The sequence below is a fragment of the Crotalus tigris genome, unplaced genomic scaffold (assembly GCF_016545835.1).
Source record: "Crotalus tigris isolate CLP2741 ecotype Arizona unplaced genomic scaffold, ASM1654583v1 scf7180000017560.2302168, whole genome shotgun sequence".
In the NCBI taxonomy this organism is placed as follows: Eukaryota; Metazoa; Chordata; class Lepidosauria; order Squamata; family Viperidae; genus Crotalus; species Crotalus tigris.
This window is the reverse complement of record NW_024096474.1, coordinates 1,435,048-1,456,574: the sequence shown is the minus strand read 5'-3', so window position 1 is coordinate 1,456,574 and position 21,527 is coordinate 1,435,048. Positions and strand designations below refer to the sequence as shown.

Sequence of the window (21,527 nt, the reverse complement as noted above, 5' to 3'; positions counted from 1 at the left end):
AGCAGTAGTTTATCCTGTTACATTCTGACTGTCTGGAATACAGCTGTTGAGTCCGTGGCGGGAAAACAGACACGAGAAGCAGCTGGAGTTCTCAGTTTCATTTATTCAGCGTTCAGCTTACAGGAAGATGGCTTCAGCCTCGCCCAAATGCCTCGCAGCCTCTTATATAGGCAACTCCCGGGTAAATGGGTTACTTGTCCCGCGCCAGCACCCGCGCATGCGCACGGCGCTGGCGACAGCCTGTCTGGTCCCGGGCAGCTTTGCACCTGCCCGGTACTGCCTGCAAACGCCCGAGCCGTTTGCAAAGGCTCGGGACATAACACCCCTTTCCCCCGGGCTAAAACTACTACCAACATACAACATTTATTTTATATGACATTTTGCTCCCCAGTGCTCCCACTGATTACTGGCTTTTGCCTTGCCAGCAATGTTATGTAATCTTCTAGATACTTAGGAGATTTCTTTGCTCTCTGTGACCTTCTTAGCTCTGGGTTACTGGCATAAGTCCCCTGACTGGAGGGAGGCGTGAGCCTGTTCTCTCTATTGTGCCCTGGTGTCTTCCAAGGACTGTGCCCCGATGCCTGGCCTGCTTGCTTGCCCACCGGGCTCGTCAGGCCAGGGCTTCTGTTACTTTGTGACCTGGTTGACCTACCTAGCTGTAGACCCTCAGGCCCCTTGAAGTGATAGCCGCTGCTGGGCGTCTCTGTAGAACCTCCTAGGTCAGTCCAAGACCTGTCAGGAGGCTGTCCATTCCCTGAACCCCATTCTGTGCTCGGGCTCGTGTGGGTTTCTGTACTTTCCCAAAACTCAGGTGTTCCCTGATTTGTGCTAGGGTTGTTGTAGTCGGGACTTGGTTCCTCGACTAGCTCTGTGTATGTTTGACCCCCTGTAGGATTTGGGGTAAGGTCAGGCCAACCTTGGGAATTGTGTGCCAGCTCTCTTGCGGGGAATGATTTGTTGGGATGCCCCCGGGTATCCTCCGTTGCTGGAGTGCTGTGTGATGTGTGTGGAAAGTGAGTATGCCCCCGGGGTGACTCCCTGGCTGGAGTAGGCGTGAGTGCCTGTTGTGTGGGTAAGCTCCATGACTTTCTTTTCGGAGCAATTGCAGAACCTTGGGACGAGCCGTTTGTGGCTCCCTCAGTGGAGATGGGCAGTAGCTCTTGCCCTTCCCTTTGCTCCAAAGGGTCCCCCTCCCCCCCTGGAAAAGACCCAGGAGTCTCAGCAGAAAAGTCTCGCCTAGAGCGAAGTTGGTCGATGTGCCGACGCAGGACACGACCGTTGTCCAGGGCAACCTCGTAGGAGAGAGGACCTGTGATCCTGGACACAGAAGCGGGGACCCATGTATGACCAGGCCCGTAATTGCGAGCCCAAACCGGGGCACCCACAAGTAGTTGTCTAGGTGCCCTAGGATGTGAGGTAGATGAAGGCAGTCTGTCCGGATGCAACCGGTCAAGTCTAGTAGTAAGTTGGCGCCCCCAACGAAGTTCAGCTGGACTTCTCCCTGTAGAAGTGGACGGTGTGGTGCGATAAGAAAGGAGAAAGTCAGCCAACCTGTGATGCCAGTCCCCGTAGGTGAGTCTCTTCAAGGCGTCCTTTGCGATGCGCACCATACGTTCAGCCATACCGTTGGTGGACGGGTGAAAAGGTGCAGATGTGGCATGACGAATCAGGTTTGCCTGTAAGAAAGCTTGGAATTCGGAGGAGGTGAATTGAGGGCCGTTGTCGGACACAATGACATCTGGCAGCCCGTGTGCAGCAAAAATCCCCCTCAGTACCTGAATAGTCTTTGCAGTGGTGGTGGATGAGACAGGCACAACCTCAAGCCATTTTGAATGGCTGTCAACAAGGACCAAGAAGAACTGGCCCTGAAAGGGCCCAGCGTAGTCAATGTGCACCCTAGACCATGGGGACTGTGTTTCCTCCCATCTATGCACAGGAGCTTGGGGCATCTCTGGGCGAGATCGTTGGCACAGGTGGCATGCGTGCACCTTAGCCTCAATATCTTTATCTAAACCAGGCCACCACAAGTGGCTGCGTGCAAGAGCCTTCATACGAACAATGCCAGGATGACCCTCGTGGAGGGATTCTAAGACCCTAGTCCTCATTGAGGTGGGAATGACAACTCTGTTTCCCCAAAGCAGACAACCCTGAGAAAGGGACAGTTCGTTCCTTTTGGACCAGAAACTCTGAAACTCAGGACTAGGGCAGTGCTCAGGCCACCCGGACAGGACCCAGGAGCGGACACGTGAAAGTGTGTGATCTGTACCTGTTTCAGCGGTAACATCCCTGGCACTAAGAGGGAGCTCGGGCAAGGCTTGGATTGATAGAATGTTGACAGCTGGCGCGGGGTCAGCTTCTACTACTGGCAGAGGCAATCTACTGAGGCCATCAGCATGGCCCATTTCTTTCCCAGGCTTGTGGAGTAATGAAAAATCATATGCAGACAAGAAAATAGACCACCTAAGCATTCTAGGGGAAATGATGTGGGGAGTCTGCTTACGTGTGGTAAACAGTCCCAGCAGAGGCTTATGGTCAGTGAAGACCGTGAAATGCCTGCCATATAGAAAATCGTGGAATTTTTTAATTCCAGCAACAACAGCCAGAGCCTCCCTGTCTATCTGAGCGTAGTTGCGCTCGGCAGAAGACAGTGTTCTGGAGTAGTATGCAATAGGAACCTGAGTTCCATCAGACCTGAGGTGACTCAGGACAGCTCCAACCCCGTAGGGGGACGCATCACAAGCGATGCACACAGGGAGAGACTCGTTGAAATGTGCAAGAACACTGTTAGAAGTGAGCAAGGCCTTGACTTCTTTAAAGCAAGCCTCATGCGCTTGTGACCACAGCCACACAGCCTGTTTGTCTAGTAGCCTGTGAAGAGGCTCAGCTACACTAGCTTTATGTGGAAGAAAAGAATTGTAGAAATTCAGGAGGCCTAGGAAGGCCTGAAGTTCGGCCTTAGACTTTGGCCTGGGTGCTTCTAAAATAGCAGTTAGTTTGGATTCAGCAGGATGAATCCCAGCAGCATCAATTTTGAATCCCAGAAATTCAGTAGAAGGCACCCCAATCTGGCATTTGTCTTTTCTGAGCTTGAGGCCTGATTTCCTGAATCTTAACAGGACAGCCCTAAGCCTTTCAGCTAGAATGTGTGTGGAGTCTCCTGCAATCAAGACATCGTCAAAGTAGGGGCAGACCCCTGGTATACCTCGTAGTGTGTTTTCCATTACGCTTTGGAAAATCCCAGGAGCGACATTCACTCCAAACTGTAGCCTTTTTACTTAAAGGCTCCCCTGTGGGTCACAATGGTCTGAGCTATGGCAGCATCATCATCAACAGGCAGCTGTTGATATGCTTGAGCTAGGTCAAGCTTTGCAAAAACACGCCCCCCCTTGAGAGAGGCCAGGATGTGACTGACCACAGGAACAGGATAGGCATGTTGCTGCAATGCCTTATTGAGTGTGCATTTGTAATCAGCACAAATGCGAATGTCCCCATTTGCCTTTAGAGGCGTGACAATGGGGGTCTCCCACGGGCTGGAATCAACAGGTTCTAGGATTCCCTGTTGGATTAGTTTGTCTAGTTCAGTGTCAATCTTACTTTTTAAAGCAAAAGGGACCCTTCTTGCTTTAATCCTAATGGGAGTGACAGTGGGGTCTAGCTTTAAGGACACAGGTGGTCCTTTGAATGTGCCCAGCTGGGGGCTGAAAACATCTGCAAATTCTTTGCAGACTTCCTGTAGGTCGAGTGTTTGTAAGCTATTGAGTCCTGTGACGTGTATCCCCAGGGCCTCAAACCAATCGAGTCCTATGAGACTCGTTCGTTCACCCCCTACTACTAATAAGTCTAGTGGACCTTCAAAACTCTTGTATTGCACGTTAAGGGTGGCCTCCCCCTTAACACACACTCTTGAGTTCTGAAAATCTGTTAATACAATATCAGAAGGCCTTAACTTGGCCTTAGACCCACTTCTGGAACAAATCTTCCTAAATGTATGCAATGAAATGATGGACAGGGCAGACCCTGTGTCTAGTTCCATAGATAATGGAACCCCTTGTAGCTTCACGTTGAGTGACAGCTTTTTCTTCATGGGCTTGTGTGTGCCTGTTCTACAGATGCTTCTTCGCGAAGCGCAAAAACCTACCCTATTCTGGCTGGGGAATCTGGTACCCTTCAGGCGTTCTTCTTGGGGTTGTGCCTTTCGTCGGCCCAGGCACACAGCTGCAATGTGCCCTTGTTTACCGCATGCCCGGCAGGTAGCGGAGCGGAACTTGCAGTCGGTTCTCCTGTGGCGACCTCCACAGCCGATGCACTTGAGCGGAGCCGAAGAGCTTCCCTTCTGGTTCTCTTCCTTCGCGGGGTGTAGACGGTCGACTTCCTCGTCCGGATCCTCCTCGGAGTTTCGTCGGACGTCTTCCTGGTGCACGGACGCACCCTCTGCACTGTTTCTGATCGGCCGCATGTTTTTGACGGCGCCGCCTGCTGCTTCTTCTGCGGTGACTTCCCTTAAGGCGTCTTGGAAGGATAATTCTTCCTTTGCGAAAAGTCTCTTTTGTAGCTCTCGATGCCTTAACCCGCACACGAATCGGTCCCTCAGTCGTTCCTCGAGGTCCTTGAACTCGCAGGGCTTGGCGGCCTTCCGTAACGCGGCGATGTATTCCTTGGCTGACTCACCGGACCGTTGATCCCTCTGTTCGAAGATGTGGCGCCATGAGATAACGGACACCTTGGGGTTGAAGTGCTCCTTCAGCAGCTTCTTCAGGTCTGCGTAGCTTACAGACTCTACTGGGACAGGTGCTGCAAGGTTTTCTGCGATTTCGAAGGCGTCTTGGCCGCAAACGCAAAGCAGGGTGGCCGCCTTCAAGCTATCTTCCCTCACTTGGTTTGCCTTGAAGTAGTTCTCCATTCTGGATACGTAGGACTCCCACCGCTCTGGATGTGAGACGTCGAATTCCGAAAGCCTTCCGATTTTCGCCATCTTCGGATCTTCAGGAGACGGGTCTATCAGCCAGCCTACCCCCGAATGCGCACCGGATTGGCGGGCAGCTGCCGAGTCGACGCCGTTCCTCTTTCGCCGCTCAGGACTCCTTGGGTAAGCTTACACTTCTTCCTTTCCAGGTAGTGCAAGGCATCCCACCTTCGTCGCCAGTGTTGAGTCCGTGGCGGGAAAACAGACACGAGAAGCAGCTGGAGTTCTCAGTTTCATTTATTCAGCGTTCAGCTTACAGGAAGATGGCTTCAGCCTCGCCCAAACGCCTCGCAGCCTCTTATATAGGCAACTCCCGGGTAAATGGGTTACTTTTCCCGCGCCAGCACCCGCGCATGCGCACGGCGCTGGCGACAGCCTGTCTGGTCCCGGGCAGCTTTGCACCTGCCCGGGACTGCCTGCAAACGCCCGAGCCGTTTGCAAGGCTCGGGACATAACAACAGCAGATTTACCTTTTCCTTGTGTGACCCATTCTCATTCCAAATATGTTCATTTCTTTTTAATTGGAATCAAAATTAAATTTGTTAATTATGTTTTTAGATGTATTCTTCCCCCTTTATCATAGGAAAGCTTACAGTTTGCTAAGTAGTTTTGTAGATGGCATTTCTAGAGTGATCTTGCTGTCTTCAGGCATGGAGAACTCTGATATCAGCAGGCATGTTATAAAAGACAGTTGTTGGGCCCAGTCAACTTTGAGTTAGGACATTTAACAGTTGCAGTGTTTGTGGGGGAAAAAACTTCCTTCAATGAGAAAGTTATGAATGAAGGGAAGAAGAAGCTCAACTCTGACCTTGAAGATCAGCTATGTTGTCACATAAATTGATGAGCTGACCTGGCTGCTGTGGGGAGATTTATTTTTATTTATTCAATTTCTACAGCCACCTATCTCAGCCAAGTGACTTACAATTTAAAAAATCAAAAACAATAAAACAATAAGAACTACCAAAAATTAAAAGCATACAGCAGCCAAAATAATTAACCAACTAACAGTAAAGCCAAGAAATGGGATCCTTAACACATTCTGAACCCCAGGCCTGGGTACACCACCAAATTTCTAGAGCCTTACAAAAGGCCAACAGGGTTTCAGCTATTCTAATCTTTGAGATGGGAATATTCTATAAGGCACGGGCTACCTATGAGATGTAGAGATGCAGCCCCATTGGTTCAGCCTGGTCTATACGGGTAGGTGTTGGGGATTAATATCCTGGGAGACTCCAATTCAGTTGCTGGATGGCATACTGCCAGTTTGGCCCAAAACTGGAAAAAGAGAGAAGGAGGGAAAAAAAGAGAGGAGAGAGGAAAAAGAGACAAAAGGTCTATGCAAAATAGGGTGGCTGGAAAGACAAATAGAAAAGTGAAGTCATGCAAGTGTGCAGAACAGTTGTTGATTGGGAAAGGAGAAGGCAGGTCTACAGTGGCTTCTCTGGAAGAAAGGAAGTGAAGATCTGAAAAGACATCTTCACTCAGGCCCAAGATAGGAAGGAAGGAGCTGGTTAGCTGCAGATGGCATCTTCATGCAACATCCAAAACAGGAAGAAGGGGAACACGCTTGTTTGCAAAGCCCTGTTCTCCCGGGAAGGACTGGGCAGAAGACCCTTAGAGAGGTTTTCTCCCAATAGAGAAGTAGAATGGCTGAGCAGATTCATGAGAAAAATCAAACTGCACAGTAAATCCCATTTCTTTCTTTTCACATTCTCTTGATAAGCAGGGGAGGGAGAGAGACTGAGGGGGGAGGGAACAAAGCAGTTAGCTAGAGAGAAATAGTCTCTGGAAGAGAGATTTAGCAGTAAAACTGACTCTGGGGTTGTGTGCTATCTAGTTTTTAGAAAGCATAAAACACTCTATTGTCTTGCTTCTCTGTGTCAATTGCTATCCTTACAAGCAAAAATATACCTTCAGTTCATAATTAACCTCATCTCACTGTGTCCATCAGAACCAGTTAAATGTAAAATGCTGCACATTCATTATACTCAGTTTCTGCTTTTTAAATTTCGGGGTAAAATGTTTCTGTTGCATTTTTGAAAATCCATATAAGATCTCCTGCTCCATTTGTGGATTTTTACAAACCTATGTAGCAATTCTAATGGGAGTTTTAATCACTTCTGGCAAAGCTGATGGCCAGCTTTGTTCCCTCCCTGTGGAATGATGGGTTCTTTCTGTAGTGTAGTGTAGTTGTCAACTTGCCATTCTTATAGACAGATAACTATCCTTCTCCAGCAAAAGCACTGCTAACAAGCCCATTGTCTGAAGCTTATTAGTGTTGTGCAAATACTCTATGGAGACAGAGTATTCTCCTGGCCTCATTTGGATCTTTTAAGTTTAAAAAAACTCACTGACTAAGAGGGAATTGGAATCTTGCTAATAATTTGTTCCTTCCACCACTGTACACACCATGCAAATTAACAACAATGGCACTTGAAGGACTCCCTCCTCCCCTTTTGACTACACACCACCCTACTGCCCTCAGTGTGAAGCCCCTTCCTTCCTCTTGAGCTCCCACTAGTGAACTGCATGAGTCTCCTTCTTAATTAACTGTGCCAGTGCAAGCTCTGTTAGGTATTAAATGTTTGTCACAATCAAATTAAAAAAACCCATCTTGGTAGGGTCTGTTTTTCCAAGTCATTACAGATTAATGTAATGAGCTTGCAGTTTTCTCTCCTGCTTTGTCTCTCTCCATTCCCCCCCATCACCCCTCCCCCAGTCTTCTGTTTCTTCAGAAAGAGAGGTGCAGCTGCCAGACAGAAACTAAACGCGGGGGGGGGGAATGATAGTGTTTACCTTCCTGCACTCTAGTCAGAAAAATAAAATATATTAATTTTTCCCACTTATCCCACACTCCCCTGTAGCCACTACAGCTGACTGCTTATGAAAGGGCCATAATTGCTGGCAAAGTAGCACTAGGGAGGTCATGTCATAAGGTCAGCTGGCAAGCAATTGCCTTGCTTTGGAGAAAGCACTCTGGAGGCTGAATCCTCAAGCAGCAGCCATGCTAAAGAACAGCTCGGCCCTATGCACAAGATCCAAGGAAACTGGGGGAAATGCCTCTGTCATCAAGGACTCTTGAGCTGTTTTAATAAGTTGAAGAGCTTGCAATGGCTTATCCTTGAGCGATAGGAAGCAAAACAGCCACAGCCAGCGTCATGGTGAGATAAGAAACTTCTCAGGCCACAGAAAGAATTGGGGTGGAGGAAGCATCTCAGAAGGACCCTCTTAGTTCCTGGAAAGTAAAGGCAGGGGAGGGGAGAAGTGCTTTCAGGCTTGCAGGATTGTGTTACTGCAACCTTACAATAATGGTAGTCATGGTATTAGTTTCTTGTCTGAACTACCTACAAGAATTGAAAGGGCTGGAAAAGACACAGAAAAAGATTAGCTGACCATAAAGCATGTTAAACCTCCTTTCCCCTCACATCTTACGGAAAGAATGTGATGCTGGCCAAGGATGAATAGTGGGAATCTCTCTCTCTCTCTCTCTCTCTCTCTCTCTCTCTCTCTCTCTCTCTCTCTCTCTCTCAATGCACAGTGCATTGGTTGAAAATTATTATGAACAAGTGTTTTGGACCTTACTTTGTGTAAAAGTGCTGCTGCTTTTAAAGGGCTGTACTAATTTTAATAATTAGATTCCTTAAAGCAACAGCATCTCTTTCCCCTCCCCCCTTGAACCCAAGAGTAAAATAAAGAGAGGGAGGTGCCTTAAAGAGTCACAGAGGTGGCAGTGTTAAGTCCAAACCAAGAATTATAGAGGCAGTACGTAAAGAGTTTTCTGTGTTTCTATACTGCCATCTACTGGTTATCTGGATTTTTTCCAACCTTGCCTTGCAGGTTATTTCTTAGTTCAATTGCGTTTTAAATTCAATTGCTAAGGAACGTGAAGGGAACTTTGCTATTATGCTCCTGTTCTGCTTGTGGGCTTTCTGTGAGTATTTGGTTGGCTACAGGACAGATGGGATGCTAGGCTTTTGTCTCATCTAGCACAACTTTTAATATATTCTGATTCTCTGAAGGCCCCAACGGGCATTCTCAGCAACCATGACAATGCCAAACATTGTGCTCTATAACAAGAAAAAAGACAGTGTGAAAAGGCATCAGATAGGGGTATTTTTAGTTTTCCAATTTTCTTTTCTATCCCCTGTGCATATTAAGCCATAATTCTTCATATGTAAAATTAATCAGTTTATTAATTAATTAAATTATTCATACTTGCATATTTTGGGTATATATTTCACAAGTACTTATCTTTGCACTACAGTAATTTTTGTAAGATAATATCAAACATTTTGTGAACAACAGACCCAAATGGAATATTAATTGAATAAGCCTCATATTGTACTTTCAATATAGTGGAATTAGAAATTATTCCTTTTTAAATATTTTCAGAAAAAGCTCAATAGACAAAAAAAGAAGCTTTTGTTGAATTAAGCTTATTTTAAGATAATACTTATTTTAAAAAAATCTTTGCTGGTGATTTGGTAATACAGGTTGCTCTGGATCATTATTTCAGAGTTTTTAAAGAAAGATAACTAATATCCAGCTAATCTTTAATACTTTATAAGTAATTTGGGTATAAGAAAAATTGTCCAGAGTCCAATGGAATGGACAAGCATAACAAAATTAATGAAGGGAAGGGAGGGGAAAACATATTCCAGCAGTGATAACAATTCAAGAACTTTAGATGCAGGAGATACTTCTCAGCCAAATTGAACATAGGCTTTGTTTAAAATATTCCCATATTGTAATTATTCTGGACTTAAAATCTTATATATTTGTGCTCAGAAAAGGAACACAATTCATTAGGAGTATCATGAAAAGTCTTTAATGTGCTATAATCAGGCAGACCAAATGATGAACTCACATATGTTGGATATGGAATGACAAACTAGTTCTGGTTCCCCTATACACCTACTTTTAAGCCTCTTTACCCCTATGTAGAATCCATTGAAAAACCTGAATTATTTAACAATACCTGAATTCAAAAAATTTCTCAGCCTGGCTCACTGTGAGACTCTGCCCACTGATGCTATAGAAGGGAAACTCAGAAGAGTTCCTTACAATGATTGATTATGCCCTTTTGGATGGAATGTAATGAAGTCCCTAAGCCATGTTTTATTATACTACCTCTTCTACAAAGATATTAAGAACAGTTACATTGCATCCCTTTTTGTGGACTTCCCAGATTGTATGGATCATTTTTATATGCAACTATTGCTGGATAATCAGTATGATCTTACGTATCTGACCTCCTCATCCTATTATTATTATTATTATTATTATTAATCATAGAGAATAAAATAAAATACAAAACAATAAAACAAATGAAACAAAAGTATACATTCAACCCTAACAACAACAACAAAGAAAAATAGTGTACAAAAAAGAAAAAGTGGTCAATTAAATTTAACATTTAACATGTAGGATCCACCCTAGCTGTTAGCCATCTGTTATATTTAGCATGTAGAAAGTCTACAAACGGTTTCCAGTCTCTTATAAAGCTGTCTTGTCCATTATCTCTAATTAAAGCAGTTAATTTGGCCATCTCTTCTATTTAAGTCAATTTCAAAATCCATTTTTCAACAACAGCTGGCATCTCTTTTTCTTTCCAGTCTCTGGCAAGTACAATCCTCGCAGCCATCCCCATGCAAGGAAATAGCACACCAAATTGTTTTTCAACTGGCTTGTCCTTCATACCTAAAAGAAAAGCTTCAGGTTTCATTAATACTTGTATCTTAAATATTTTTTGCAGTGTCATTGTTATGTTTATCCATATGTTTTCACATATTTACAAGACCACCACTGATGATAAAATTAACCTGGATTTTGATTACATTTCCAGCACTTATTAGAAATCCCTTTATACATTTTTGCTAGTCTATCTGGGATCAAGGACCAATGATACATTATTTTGTAAAAGTTTTCTTTCATACTATAATTTAATGTGAATTTTAGTCCATTCATCTTTATATTCTCCCATTTATCTAGCATTATATTATATATACCCAAACTTTTTTGCCCATTTTACCATACACTCTTTAACATATTCACCTTCTAGATTCATCTTAAGTAACATTTTATATACTTTAGAAATCAAGTGGTCATCTCCAGAACATAAATTAACATCCAATTCATATTTAGTTCCTGTGAAAACAAAACTTTTTAAAATCAAATTTAAATTTTTCAAAAATTCTATAATAATTAATTCAGTCACAAGCAAATCCTTCACTTACTAGTTGTTCCCTTGTCTTTATTTTAAATCCCTCTTTTTCAACTATCAATAAGTCTCGATATGTTATCCATTTACATTCCAAAATAATCTCTGTTCTATGTAGAGCTTCATGAAGAGATAACCAAAGTGGCACTTTATCATTTCTTTTATGCTTCTACCATACACATGCAATTGATTGCCTAAAACCAGGGTTAATTTTTGGCCAGCTTCTGCCTTGCTGCATTTAAAATCAGAAACTAAATTCTGATCTAGTAAGCAAAATGGTCTCCTGGATAAGAATCTTAGCTGTTCTCTGTCCTTTCCTTTTCTTTTAGTTGGCTTTTAAAAAACAATAAAAATGAAAACATGGCTTTCTTTCTGAATGAAAGAGTGAATGAATGAGCATGAACATGAATGAACATATGTGCCATCTATTAACTGGCACTCTATCAACACAGTAGAGGAACTCATGAATTTTGCCCAATGTCTTCCTTCCTTCCTTCCTTCCTTCCTTCCTTCCTTCCTTCCTTCCTTCCTTCCTTCCTTCCTCCCTCCCTCCCTCCCTCCCTCCCTCCCTCCCTCCCTTCCTTTGTCATTTAACTTCATTCAATTTAGCAACAGGACTGCTATCTGTAGTCCTGAAATGAAGCCAAAGTCATAAACTGGTCCAAAGTCCTGGCTGTAAAAAAGGAACATTTGTCTTAAGATATCAGCTCCAGAAACCTAATCTGAAATAATCAGAATTACAGCCTATCCACAAAGTCAATACTGAATTATCATGAAATTGCTTTATTTTTATTGTACACTCATCAAAATGAATATATAGACTGAATTGCTGCTACTTATCTGATCTCATGTTTACTCCAAGTCAGGACCATTTGGTCATATTAGGTCTCATTTGATTTTCAGCTTCTTGTTCTTTGGGGGATCATTTTCTTTTTTGTTTCATTATTGTTCTTGTTTCTGGCTATTCATGCAATTTTCCTGATTATATCACAACACTGAAGAAGAAAAATCTTCTGAGTGTGCACAATCAGTAAGATTATAGCACATTGAAAATAAATGAGGGACAAGAAGGAAAACAAGAGTAAAAATTTCCAGCAATGGGAACAATATTGAAATAGTGTGATGCTTCCATGGGATAACTATCTTTCCAGCAATTACACAGCACACTGAATGTTAAAATATCATGCGAAGCCCTATTCAAAACATGCTGAACCTTCAGGTGTGATGCCTTCAGAGTAAGTTCAGAATGCAGAATGCAGAACCTCATCCCAAGGAGCAAGGAAAGGGAACTGACTGCAAACATGTAAAGTGTGTACTATTAAAATAATATTAAATAATGCACAAAATAATATGGGATCCAGTCTCGTTGTTTATTCTATGTTCTGTGTTCTATTTATCTGACTTATATTCTACCTTTCATTCAGGGGCAAAGGGCAGTTCTCTTCTCTTTATTCCCCCAACAGGTAGCTGGGCTGAGAGAATGACTGGCTGGAAGGAAGCAGGGAGCTTCCATGCGAGCAGCATTCAGCAGGGAACTCAGAGTAGACCAGAACCTGGGTCTCTCCACTTTTACAGTCCAATATCTTAATCACTATGTTACACGGGGTCTCATACACAGTACATGACATACATTGGATGTCCTGTAGGAGAACAATGCTACTTCATCTTGGGATCATCCACCTTCCTCAATACCCTTGCCTTGGACTTAGATGTCCTCAAAATCCATGCATATCAATCTTTATGCATATAGACTTTTTATATACCCTGAGATCCCACTTTGGGACAGAAAATCTGAAACAACTATTTAGGAAAGGAGATACTTGTGTTTCCCTGGGTTTCCATTTACTACATACTGTCCAGTGATCATCTGACTGAGTGCCTTCTCCCACTATCCAGGATGCTATCCACCCATCCTGGAATCCAAAGAATACTATCCTAGCATGAACTTCACTTTTTCATCGCTGCTTGCTATTCTGCCTCTACTATCATCTACAAGTGACTGTCAAATAGTCTTGCCCTGGTAATTCAATGTCTGATAAACAGAGCAGTCTATTGGGTCTTCTGGTGTTGTCCTCTCTATTCAGCATATCACAGCTGGTGGAAAAATGATTAGCCAATCATGTTACTGCAACAGGAATGGGATGAGTCTTTAGGTCTCTAAGCTGCTTTGTGTCTCTCTGTTCCCACACTTCGTTCTGTAGTAAAAAAAGTATTTTAAAATACCAAATAAGAATCACAAAGGTAATGGTGTCACTTTGAGAGTTTCCTGATGGTAGTTCTTGCAGGTTTTCAAGAAGAGACTGGACAGAATGGTATAGTGAGAATGAGCAGAGGATTGGACTAGAACAGTGATGGCGAACCTTTTAGAGACTGAGTGCCCAAACTGCAACCCAAAACCCACTTATGTTTCGTCGGGTGCTGGGTGGGCCTGGCCAATTGGGTGGGCATGGCCCTTTGGGTCTGCATGGCTTCGGTGGTAACGGCAGACTGGGCGGGACTAAAAAGTTCAATCAATCAATTCCAACTTTGCGAGATCTTTTTTTTCCCGTGAGAAGTTGAAATTGATTGATTGATTGAACCTTTTTTTTTGCACACAGCGGCAGAGGCCTAAAGCGAAAAGGTTTTATAAAACCCAGCTGAAGGCCTAGGACTGGGGCGACGGTGCGTGTGCCCACAGAGAGGGCTCTGCCTGCCACCTGTGGCACACGTGCCATAGGTTCGCCACCACGGGACTAGAAGATTTTCAAGGTCCCTTTCAACCCTATTATTCAATGTTCTGTGTTACTATCATTTTATAAAATAGTAGTCTTATCAAATTATAAAATGCAACCTTGGGCAAATCTGGGCAATGTAGAAAGTATTCACAGTCAGAGTTAGCCGTGTTATTTGTAATATGGAACAAATCAGCTCAACTGCTATGTCCCCTATTTGTTTGCCCAAAGAATACACTGAAAGTTTCCTTTAAATCATGTTCAACTAGTGGTGATGGCAAACATGTATTTATGTAGTTTTCTTTGGAACAGCACAATTAAGCAGTGCTGATCAGCTCATTAGGAAATAAGTAACAGAATGGTGGTAGAAGGGGCAGTCAGACCAGGGGGGAGGGATTATGCCTACTTTAGCCCAAAACACCCAATACTCATAATTGGTCACCCGATTTCACCTCTAATGCCAGGAATAGTGAAGCATAATATATTTTGCAGACTTTGAATCTGCCATTGAATGATGTCAGAATAAGAAGAAAAACTTTATGGCTATGCTTCATTTAAGATGTCTCACTCTTGGGCTGAGTACAAAATAAAAGTGTTGTCAAGGAACAAAAATAAAAGGAGTGTTGTCAAGGAACCACTGTTGAATGAGTTAAATACAAATACAAATAGGGATATAGCCTAAGTCTTACTAGTGATGAATAGAAATAGCAGGAGTAATGACCTAATACAAATGTTGGAAGAATCCAAACACACATTGTTCATTTACGCAGAGAGAGATCTGAAAGAATAATTTGTGAGAAACTTTGTCTGTTTGTGTTTATGTAAAAGGAACTTCCCTGGGATCAGGGACAAGCTAAAAGAGAACTCTGTGTAACAACTGCATATTCAAATCTATATTTATTTTTTATAATAGAAAACAATGATGAATGAATTCCCTGTGCTTGAGATAGTTATTCCCCTTCAATTTTGGCATCTGATCCCTGATATGTTTTCTTTGGTAAGGTTATGTCCTTCATTTGGTATCTAGAGAAAACATAGAGATATCCCAGATTATTTTCTGTTGCACCAGTCCTTCATTATTGTACCATTACTATTTAATTGCTTGTTTATCTCCAGTCTGTAACATGACTGTATATTTTTCCCTTCATGTTCATTGCTTTTCTAACATTGCATTCTATTTATGATATTGCCTTGGTGATAGGAATAGTGGATTGTGAGAACAGATGGACTACTTTGGGACACCTTAACACAGAAGATGGTATTCTACTGATCAGTGTCATGTTATTCTTTTCCTTTAATATATCCTAAAGTCTAGTTTGAGTCACCAACATTTTTATTTCAGTCTCGGGCTAGTTACAGTTAATTTAGAATCTCTTTTATATAGAATATTCTTTCCCTGACATGGGAGGTTCACTAAATTACATCTTCATTATATTACTTTGTTTCCTACTTATATTTAGATGTCTGTGACATCTTTCATAATTTCCAACAAACAAGAACATACTATATAATTCTCTTTTGCCTAGACTTTGATTCATCTTGTAATTAACCCTGCAGGAAGAAACTTCATTGATTCCAAGCTCCTGTTTTAGTTGCTGTTTTGTAGTTTCATGGTTAATTTTTTATAGAACTTTACTCTGAGCACACATAATGTGTTATCTACCAGGCTTTTCATGCACAACATAAGAAAAGTACTTCATGTAAAATAGCTTCCTTAAACTTCCTTAAAGTGAAATTTGGCCAAGTATGAGGGCTTCTCAGGCAAATTATTTAAAAGCAAGCAATGTGACTAGAATGCAAGATGTCTTTAATTAAGCTGAATCTGCCTCCAGTCAACTTAGAATACTGCCGTAAATGATTGGCTGCATAGTTAAAGATTTCAATCAATCCTGACCCCAGACAGAATTCGGCAATTGGAGCCTTCAAAGCCCTGTGAATCAATTTGAGGTTCTCCTCAAGTGATTAAGACACATGGGAAGTGGTGGATATGGTGTCTACAGAAATGGTAATAGTTGTCCTAAAGTTTCCATAGAACATGAAGCTACAAAATAGAAAAAGAAAATTAGGGATATTAATTTGAAACTGTCTGATATAATTTCCAATCCCAGGACATGATTTATCAGAGGTCTCTAATTACAGTGTTTTGAGAAGAAAGCATTGAACTAATATATCAGCTTACACTGATTTGTTTTTGCACTGCCCTAATTCACTCTCTTCTGAATTGAATTTATAACTATGGTGGTGTTTGGGAGATTTGTAGCTTTTGTTTCACAAAATGGTACTGACCAATCTGTTTCTAATCTAGTTTCTGCCTCATTTCAACCAAATCCTTTCTTTTCTGCCCAATCCTATTCTAAAACCTTTATTCTTTTCCCAAACCAGCATTTAGTAATTGTAATTTATTCATGTTATTGTTTATTTAACCCTGTCTTTAGTGTTTTATTTATCAGCATATGTGTTCAGAGAACATGATCTCATTTATTCTTTAATTCCAGCTTCAATGTTGATCCTTTCTGTTTTGATCTGGTTGTGATCCTTCTTGTAGCTACTATAATACTTTCTATACCAGAGTTTCCCAACCTTTCTGGCTTTGCAGACTGGTGAGAAGGAGAGAGGAGATGGTTCCATGTAAGTGGCGGGCTATTGCACACATGTGTGCAGCTCTGTTTGCATGAACAACAGGCATGCGTGCCCGCCACTCATGGAAATGGAGCTCAAGTGCACATGCTTGCCTGCTGCTCCTGCAAAGAGGGGGGGATGCACACTTGCACAAGCGCTTGCCCACCACTTTGGGTGGCCCAGTTTTGAACAGCTCATGGCCAGGTAGTATGCTGTGACCCAGGAGTTGGGGACCCCTGTTCTGTACAATTCTATGTTAATTGCAGTGTGTGTGTGTGTGTGTGTGTGTGTGTGTGTGTGTGGTGCATGTATATCTAAATAATACATTTATATCACATACCTACCTAAATATCACACAGAGAAATACTAAATTCAGTATATAGTGTGCAAAAGAACTATCCCTAAATATTAATTATGTATCTCTAAAGATTATGCAATAAATCTGTATTTCATCTATTATAATGCCATAGTTGCTGGGTCAGTCCTTCTGAAATGTTACAAGTTACTGAGGAGCATCACTATGGTATATCGATTCATTCAATGCCTTGATTGAGGGTAGTGAATTTCTTTTAATTCCCTTAAGAGGTTAGGGTTGTATCCTTCTGAAATACTGCAAATTTCCTCTCTATGGTTCCTCTATGATATATGAAGTCTTCGTACAAAAACCTGTCTCACCAAAAACTGGTAAGTAAGTAAATCCTTTAAACTTAAACTCTAGAGGCTGTTCTTGCACAAAATACATTTCTCAGAGATTAGGTAGGTTTCTCATAGAATGAGCTATTGTAGCAATTTCACACAGTTCTGTTCAAAATAATAATGTTATAGCCAGCTGTTGATTTTCTAGTGATGGTCAATGGAGCACTAAACTTCCCCTGACAAATTCTGATCTGAATCTTAACCAGGTTGAACCTCCATTGAAACATCCCTAGCTCCATTCATTAAGAAACACAGGATTTGAATCAAATGTAGTAGTTAATGCATTATCTTACAACACAACACTGTGATGTCAGTGTGTTCATTCTGTTTAGAATTACTCATATGAGAATTTAAAAACACACTGTCGTTCCTGCAAATCTTGTTTAATGTTGTAAGCTGCCCGGAGTTGCCTTGGTGAGATGGGCAGCAAACAAATTTAATGAATAAAAATAAATAAATCCTCTCTTTTTTTGCTGTTATGGATGACAATGATAAGATTGGGTGATTAAAAGAGAATTAAATTCTCACCAAGGAGAACATGACGCCAAAATAGCAACAGATAGCAGAAATATTGGCTAAGAAAAATGAAAAGTGATGTTTGGCTATTAAAGGAAAGTGTTTTTTATCCCTGTAATATGACTTATAGCCCCATATTAAAAATGGGTGGGAAGAATGTGAGAAATAAATAAATGTACACACTTAGGGTTACTTGTAAATTTTAGAGAAAATGTGGTTTCGAGATATACAGAGTTGTGGTGGCACAGTGGTTAGAATGCAGTATTGCAGGCTGACTCTGCTCACTACTAGGAATTTGATCCTGACCGGCTCAAGGTTGACTTATCCTTCCATCCTTCCAAGTTCAGTAAAATGAGGACCCAGATTATTGGGGGTAATGTGCTGATGTTGTAAACCAGGGTTCCCCAACTCCTGGTCTGTGGACTGGCACTGGGCCACAGCATACCAGAAACCAATCCGTGCAAACAAGCAAAGCTCCAACTGTGGGATGCAGGTAGCATGCAAAACAATGCCCCCTCTGGTCCACAGAAAAACCGGTCCCTGGTGCCCAAAAGGTTGGGGGGCCACTGTTGCAAACCACTTAGAGAGTGCTGTAAAGCACTATGAAGTGGTATATAAATCTGTTATTGCTATTTGCAGATATTTCCTCTCCTTTGGCCTTCCTATAATGTTACAAACAGATGCATTCATAACAGGAGTCCTGCCACTGCTTCTAAGCTCCAGCAACGTGTCTTTTTTCAGACCCCTTCACAACCAGACACATTGGACTTCAGCTTTCATAATTCTGGGAAAGGCTAGTTTATGATGGGCAGGGGCTAGAAAGAACTGTTTTTCAGAAAACCTATAAAATACTGTTCCTGCACAAACTATCCAACATGTTTCCTTCCACATTTGATTAATGAATTAAGGGAGGTCATTTTCCATTCCTACAAAGAATGGAGAAATGCTGCCTTCATTTTAGTGTGGTTTGTTCTGGAAAAATAATCCATCAATTGTTTTCCCCATCTTCTCTCAGCAGAAAAACCCTAAAAAATGTCAGGCATTTTTTTCCATTTCCCCCCCAAAAAACGTGCCATTTTTTTTGTACAATTAGAAAGAAATTTGTGATTTCCTGATTTACTTTGCACATATTTGACTGTGTTTATTTTCCTCCATGTATTAGTTCTGTTGGAATACTTCAGAAAATATGAAAGAAATTGTAATCTTGAAAGTAGGATTGTAATGTAAACATTTAGCTTGGTTTCTCCTGTATTACATTCATTCTCAACATTGTTATTTGCTGTTAAGGCTGAGCTAAGTATATAGTTTTTAATAGTGTCATAACAAAGCGATTTCTTGTAAAAATATTGACTTTTTTACATTACCCTCATTCTGCCCTTAGTTACACTATCAATTAAGCAAATGCAATTGATTATATTGCCTTATAATGTTTCTCATTTTCTTGAATGATCTCAGAATGAATCAGATCAGCTGCATGAATAAACAAAAAAGCAGTGAATGTTAGCATCACATAGAATTGGAGAAACTTGGTTACTAAGTATCTACATTCAAGGCATGTAGATGGATTGCTTGCTTGATTGATTATCTGTCATCAAGTTGTTTTCAATTCCTGGCAAACACATACATTTTCTTCATCATGATCTATCCCTAACCTATTCTTTCAAAACTCCCAACAGGGCCGTAATTGCCAGTATATCCGAATCCATCCACTTTGCTGCTGGTCATCTTCTTCTTCTGTTTTCTTCCATCTTTTCCAGTGTTTTAGCTGGAAAGCGATCAGAGTCTACACATAATGTGCCCAAAGTAGGAAATTTAGTGCTTGGTCATTTGTAACATGACCCTGGGTTGATTTGTTTGATGATCCATTAGTTTCTTGGCCATCCAGATTGCACTCAGGATACTCAGGAAACACGATAACTGCCTTCCAATACCTGAGGGGCTGTCACAGAGAAGAGGGCATTGTTCTGATTGTTTGAAGACAATGTTAGCTCTGAAGAAGTTATTGGAGTGGCAGAAACTGATAAATCTGTCTCCTGCTTCATTTCAGTTTCTTAAGTCATGCAGTCCAACTACATTTTCCCCTTTCATGTTTCCAACTTGGCATTCCAGTCTCCAATCCCAAACAGCATATCTTGCTTGCATGTTCTGTCAATGTCAGTTGAACCTGATCATAGAAATCATCAACTTCCTTTTCTCCTGCGTCAGTGGCTGAGGCTAAACTTGAATAATTTTCACATTAAAGGTTGTCCACAAAGTCTAATCAATAATATTTCATCACTGATTTCTTTGTAACCAAGTGTTGTTCTTGTTATACCATTCCTAACTATAAAAGCAACCCTGTTTTGTCTGTTTTTCATGTCTTGATGTAGATGGAAATATTGGCATTTTACATGGTTGCGCTTTTATTAATTATGTATTTAGCTCAGTTCCTGTCATTAAAAATAAATCCCACAGATGTTAGCAGAAAGGTAAGCACTGGTTAGTGTATCATTTCTCAAGCAATCGACATGCATGTAATTTCTAGTAACAGGAATGGGGCAAGAAAGGATGGCAGTGGGATGCTGATCAAGGGGCTTAAATAAGAGTTATGGAAGTGACTAGGTGGTGCTCCAAGGCCAAAAGGTAACAGGATGGCTTACAGTTTAATGGCATTGAGCAGCTTAGTTCTGTAGAATGGAGAGATTTGGGATAACATCAGGAACAATGATAAATGTATATACCTACTTTACATCCTGGATTGGAGAGAGGGTCTTTTTGAAGCTCAGTGATGAGGTATATACTCCACCAAACTTCTCAAGGTTTATAATCATGTATATAAATAGGTAAATCATCCTGGTCTTCAAAAATGCCATACCCTGAGCAGCTTTTGCTCACAAAAGGGCAAAGACCACAACTGGGAAAATGCAGGATTAGCTTTAATAATGAACTTTTGAGCCCAGCAGGGTGCTGAATACAGTTCTAAAACAGAATTTGGAATGGAGGGCAATGCGGTTGGTCTGTCTTTTCTTCCGGCTGGCCTGACGAAAATAGCAAACATGAAGAGAAACAAGAGGATAGAAGGGAAAGGCAGGGATAGAAGCTTGGATGTGCTTCAAATGATGGCCAAGACTGGCACATCCTTGCCTCTTCCACTGGTCATAAGGAGAACAAACCATTGAATTTAAAGTCAATGATCTTTAATAGGCATGTAGCATATTTTCTTGAAAAGCATAATACTATCTATAAAGATGGGTCAACAGCAATCTGCAATCCTGCTAATACATGACAAATGGCATGTCAACAGTCCAAGACAGACAGCTGAAATGCTATTCCGATTAAGCAGCACTACTGACACAGGCACCAGTGAAGAAAGGGCAGTTTCACTGGGATGAAATTCTGTGTGGCTGCATGAAATAATATTTTCCACCTTTTCTTGGCCTAAGACAGTTTCAAGACCTCTGAGCATTGCCTGTTAGAGTGAGGGACTAGAAAGCGATACTGCAAATAAGCAATTCATTTCAATTAGGTCTAGGCAGCATTTGAGAAATAATGTGGAGAGATATGAACATAGCATTCTTTAAGATAACTTTATCTTTTCCTGAAGTTGTGTGGCTGCTGCTTAATCCTCAGAAAAGATGTACTTGCTTAAAAGAGTTACAGACAGGTGCTTTGTTTACAAGCACACACGCACAAGCACACATACACACACACACAGAGAGACAGACAGACACAACATTCTGCTCATGCGTTCCAAAGCACCTTTTTGATATTTAATCTGAAGCATTGCAGAACCCTAATTTTAATCCTGCCTGTTGTAGCTTTT

The 21,527-nt window shown here is 41.7% G+C and overlaps 1 protein-coding gene and 1 pseudogene across 1 annotated transcript in view; one reads left to right on the top strand and one right to left on the bottom strand.

Moving 5' to 3' along the window:
• Nucleotides 1–21,527, top strand: part of TNR (tenascin R) — a 578,617-nt gene that overhangs the window by 105,544 nt on the left and 451,546 nt on the right. The window lies entirely within an intron of this gene.
• Nucleotides 1,245–4,027, bottom strand: LOC120310322 (annotated as a pseudogene).